Source organism: Pseudorca crassidens, chromosome 5 (genome assembly GCF_039906515.1).
Source record: "Pseudorca crassidens isolate mPseCra1 chromosome 5, mPseCra1.hap1, whole genome shotgun sequence".
In the NCBI taxonomy this organism is placed as follows: domain Eukaryota; kingdom Metazoa; phylum Chordata; class Mammalia; order Artiodactyla; family Delphinidae; genus Pseudorca; species Pseudorca crassidens.
Genome location: NC_090300.1, coordinates 33,458,587 through 33,464,586, shown reverse-complemented (window position 1 = coordinate 33,464,586; position 6,000 = coordinate 33,458,587).

The following is a 6,000-nucleotide window of genomic DNA, read 5'->3' as shown; positions in this document are numbered from 1 at the left end:
GCCCATGCTCTGCAACAAGAGAAGCCACCGCAATGAGAAGCCTGAGCACCGCAACGAAGAGTAGCCCCTGCTCGCCGTAACTAGAGAAAGCCCACGCATAGCAATGAAAACCCAACACTGCCAAAAATAAATAAATAATAAGGTTATACTCCATTTACAGTTATTATAAAATATTGGCTATATTCCTTGTGTTTTACAATATATCCTTGTAGCTTATATTGTATCTAATATTTTGTACCTCTTACTCCCCTACCCTTATGCTGCCCCTCCCCCTTCCCTCTCCCCACTGGTAACCATTAGTTTGTTCTCTACATCTGTGATTCAGTTCTTTATTTTTAAGAATATAAATTTTTAGTTCTTTATTTAGTTCATCTCTTGATTGGCTGGATTTTATCAAGGCATTTTTACAAAGCACATGAATGCCTCAAAACACTTACAGTTAAAGCAAGAGAGAATGGGAAATTACATATTTCCAACTAGAAAAAAATCCCCACAGGATTTCATGCTAGAGAGCATTTGTGCAGAAGCACTGAAAGGAATTTCTTTTCAGCTTGACCGCCAAGGATGCAAGAACTCAGAGTTAATGTGGTTTTAAGAAAAAGAGCCCCAGGGCAAGGATTTCCAGGACTGACTTTTGGCCGTAATAATAAGTCCTAGCTCTAAGGCTTGGGGGCTCTAAGGTTAAAAGGACATGAGCCTCAACTTCCCTATCTGGAAAATGTCAGTGTTACTCATACCTACCTTAAAAAGCAATTGAAAGAGTTAAAGGAGAAAAATCTGTATAAAATGCCAGGACAGTGCCTGACGCATAGCTAGTTGTAAATGCTGGCTTACATTACATTCATGGGCACATAGCTCAGTAAATGCTGGTTATTCCTCATAACTGGGATTCCTAGGAGAAAAACTTTGATCTCTTCTGATTACGTTAGAAGGAAGTCAATTAGAGGTGAGGGATTATCATGCATTGCCTTCCAAGGTTTCTGATGCAGGGTTGGCCAGAGTTCTAGAGTTCTTAATGCACCATGGGCAAACACCAACATGAAGCGAAAGCATTTAGGGAATTCGCCTGAAAAGTCCTATCTGGGTCTTAAAGAGAAATAAATCAGGCCAAGTTGTGACTGATACTAAGCAGTCAGACATTAGTGCCTGATCATAACCTGATATTTCCACTTTTTCAAATCTTACTGTAATTGAATTCTAATCTACTGTTCGATATTTTATTGTTCTAATGAAATAAGACTAAGGAATGTGATTCAATCATTGAATAACATATATTTCTTGGCAATGTAGTCTATCTTTGGGAGATTAAGTGACAAAATATTTTCCTTTTAAGGTTTTCAGACTGGTTGTTGGATTGTCAACGTCACTCAGAATTATCTCATGGGCCAAGGTTGTTTTCTTGTGGCACCAACGTTAATTGAACCACCTGACTTCTTCCAAAGCCTTTGAGAAACTGCATTAAGGCAGAAACAACACTGATGTAAACATGGCTCTTTCTCTTACTATAGTAAGCCTCACTCTCAGTGACTCTCTTCCTTTATTCTTTCTTTCCGCAAAAATATATTGAGCACGCGCTACGTGCCAGGCGCTTGAACAAAACACAGTGGTTCCTCTACTCACGTATAGTGTATTATTCAAAACAGCACACAAATTAATGTAAAATTACAACTGTGAAAAATGGTTTGAAGAAGAGGTACCTGGTGCTTTGAGAGTCAATAACAGGATGATGGAGTTTTGAAAGAGGAGCCAGGGAAGGCATCTTTGAGGCAATGACATTTTAGCTAGAAAATAAGAGTATCTATTGAGTGAGGTGGGGTACGTGGGGAAAGGATTCTAAACAAAGGGAATGTTAAGGGTCAAGTTTCTGTAGCAGGAGGAATTATATCAATTCTGGGAAATGAAGGGAGACAAGGGGGGCTAGTACACAAGGTGCTGGGGAGGGTGCAGTTTGAAAAGAGGCTGGCGAGGTGGGCAGGAGACAGACCTCAGGCGGTAGTGTACAAGAGCAAGCAGAGGCATTGGAAGATAAGCAGGGACTTGATCTAGCATGATTAAGTTTGTACCTCAATAAGTTCACTGTTTATTGGAGTGGGGGGAATAAGAAAGGAGACTACTGCAGTTAGAGTGTACAGGTAAGAAATGGTGGCAGCTTGGGCTATGGTAGTGGTAGTAGAGATGGAGAAAATCGGTTAGATTTGAGAGAGATTTAGGAGATAATTTTATGATTCACTAATGTGATGATGAGGTAGTTAAGGAGAGTGAGAGAAAGGGAGCCATCAAAAAAAGGAAACCAAAGATCCTGGTTGTGGGATTCGATAGATGGTGTTAGAACCACTCACTAGGGAAGGGAACGGTGGAAGAGGAAAAGCATTGGGGGAAGGAGTGAGAAATCATGGATTTACGTTCGACAAATGGTTTGAGGCCCTTATTAAACATCCAAGAACACATCTAGAACATAATAGGCTCTCAAAAAATATTCAATGATTTAACCAATGAAACTATAGTAAAAAGGAAGTTGAATATATGAGTGTGGATCTCAAAGAACGGGTGTGTCTGGAGAGACAAGTTTATGAGTCGTTGGCCTCTAGGTAGTTATTGAAGGTATGGATGTTGAAGAAAGGCCCTTAGAATGGAATACAGTAGGAAGAAAAGAGGGCTGAGGACTTATGGAATTCCAAATTTCATGGTTTGGTGAATAGATGAAACCTACCAAGGGGACAGAGAAGGAATGAACAGAAAGGCTGGATGAAAACAGGAGAGTGAGGTGTGATGGAGACCAGGTGAAAAAATGTGTTTCAAGAAAGGAAATCAATATACATTGGCATGTGAAAACAATGGGTGATTGAAGAGTTTAATGAAGAAATTATTTGCAAAGGAGTGAGCAATGTTAAGGAATACCAACAAGGGATACTGAAGAACCCGAGGGTCAGCAACAGGTTGGCCTTACCAGCCGTAGGCAGGAAGGGACATGGGGAGAGAGAGAGGTTACCTGAACCCAGGAGGCTGTCAAAGGGGGCTGCCCAACAATTGCCCAGCTGGAGCCTGGTGGGGAAAAAGTCAGGGGAATAAATATCTTGACCTTTCTCTCCTCTCTCCCTCTAGTCTCCTGCCTGTTCTTTCACTGGACAAACCTAACTGTTAGTTAGAAGGTATGGGGGTCTTTTGATGTAATGCTTAGAAGTCATCACCCTGGGGTAGGGTGGAAAGGATGAAGGATAGATTTGGAGCAGCACACAGAAACTGTCCAACAGGGGATCAGTGAAAGAACATTGCTGAGAGGGCAAATAAGATGAGGGCTGAAACATGTCCCCTGGGAGACACAGCGGTCCTAGATGACACAGAGGGAGTGGTGGGTGGAGAAATGCTGGGACAGTCAGGATGGAGAGAGTGGAAGCCTGAATGGCAGGTGAGAAAATGAAGAGATTTCACCACGTTTGGCTGGGAATGGGAAAGAGAAGAGGGAGCAACCCCTGGCGGGTGACGTGGGAATGAGAAAGATGGTGGGGATAATATTTCAAAGAGTTCATTGATGTGCTCCCTGCTACCCTCACCTGCTCTCCACTCAATGAATTTCCCCTTATAACCTGAGGGACTTTCCCTTATCCTGGCCAACCCAGTTAGACAGGAATCATACACCGCCTTGGGACAGGGGTCAGTATGAAACCAGATCGACAATGGCAGCAAATTATGGCTCTTAAGTTCAAAAATGACTTGTCTGGGTGTAAGATAGGAAGACGCAGAGGTGTACTTGCAGAACAAGTTTCTCCTAACCCCCACGGCTGAGATAAAAGACCCTCTGGGCTACTTGACCCACACTCAGACCTCTCACCTTGGGCTGGGTCTGACAGGCCCACCCTGAGTTTGGAGAAGTAAGATTAGAGAGGACTCATGCCTTATGCCATGGTGACGCTCTTAGGCTAGACCCCCTTGCCATCCTGGTGCAGTAGCTGTGCAGTGGAAGGATTTCAATCATCCCAGGGAACAGCATCGTGCCTTGTTACAGTAATGACATTATACGAACTGGACCCCTGCTAAGAGGACCTCAGAAGTAGCAAGAACCCTAGATTCTTTGATATCTTTGATTATCAACGTGGTCCTCACTTTGGTGCAGGTCTTACACGTTAGCCTCTCTGAACCTCAGCTCTTATTGATGACAGGGAATTTGCGAATATTAAATAAAGAGTTAATTACACAGTGATTGACAACAGGTACGGTACTTGGTAAGTGCTCCACCAAGGGCGGCTGCTTTTATAATTAATATGTATGAGAAGCAAAATGATCCTTCATCTACCTGGCAACACTGGGAAATAAGATGATCCAGGTAAATGAATTATTCTAGAATTTAATCCCTCATTGTTTAGGATTTTTAAAACTGAGATATAACAGACATACAGTAAGTGAACAAATCTTAATGTCTCAATAATTTTTATATAAGTATACACCCATGTAACTCCATCTAGATCAAAGACAGAGAACATTTCCAGAAATGCCCCACAGACGTCTAAAACTTTTTGATTTTAGACGTGTTTATGCCTAAATTTCTGAAAAGGTTGACATGCTTTTTTTGTCTTCAGGAAAGGAGGGCCAGAAACATAACTTAACCATACCTTGCTGGCTATTGCCAAGGGGTGATATAATTTTGCTGTCTCCTTTTCTTTTCTTCTTTTTTCTTCTGTATCTCTTTTAGATACACAAATATAAGATGAGACTGGATATGTTTATGTCTGCTTTTCGGTTGACCTTTCCTTCTCTTTTCTACTTAACATCAGGCCTTTTTCTTAAAGGTCCACACTTTCTTATGTTGTTTTTAATGTATTGCAGAACCATATATAAGTCACTGATAATTATATGTTAAATAAGAGTAGGTTGGCACCAAAAACAAAGCCCAGTGAAGGATTTTTTTTTAGGGACAAGATACTCGGACAGCTGTGTCAGGGGTCGAGAGGGATCTTGCTTGTTTTTGACAATTTTTTTCTCTTCCGTGAGTTCCACATACTGTGGACCTGGAGTAGACTATTCTTACATATTGATTTACTTGTCCTTGTAACATCCTCTCAAGACTGGTAATCATTTGATTCACTTGATGAGGAATGAGGCTCAGTGCATACAGGCTGGTCCCACACCAGGGTAACATTCTTAGTCCAAGGTCTTTCTCCCTTCAGCTGGGCATTTGATGTTTCAGAAATATGTCTGTTCACTTCTTTAGGAACCAAGTAAATTTGAGAGTTGATAATTATCGGAAGAGCTGGCTAATCCCAGCAATTATTTCCTTAGGGTGGACTGTGGTCCAGCAGAGATACTGCAGATGACTGCTTGATCCTAATTCACTTTCTTCTGTTTGCTCATGGATAATTCTAGACTTCAGATCACATTAGGGAATGAATTACTAGAGTGAGATGGATGGCCTCTATGCAGCACAAATTCATGGGTAGGTGCCAACTGCCCACATGTGACCCCCGAGGCCTCTTTTTGGAGACATTGTCCATCAGATTAGTTGGATGCTTAAACAGAAACTGAATGAATAAAGGACTATTGAGACTAGACCTTTGGAAGCATGTGGCTCTCACATTCATTCATCGACAGACTTGCTATGTGCTGGGCACATACAGGGAGCTGCACGGAACTCCTAAGACACCTGGACCGACCTGCCTGCCACCCCAGAATGAATGGACTTTCTTGGCTTCGTTTCATTCCTCTTCTCTCGGAAACCCATCATCTCTACACAGTGTGGACCCAGTTTAATCTTGGCTTGGGAATAAGCTCATTTTTCTCCCCATTTATGGAGACAATTCTCCACAAGTGAGAGGCGGTGTGGCTCGGTGGGCCATGGAGGAGAGATTGTTGCATTGTCTGAGATGGCTTTTCTCCCCTCCGCAGGCTCTGAACATCCCACCTGGAATCCAGAGTCCCATTGAGAGCACGACGGCAACGTTTCTGCGCAATTCTAATGCTGGTTTTAGCAGCATAAGTGCCTTTTAATGCATAGCATCACAGCAAGTG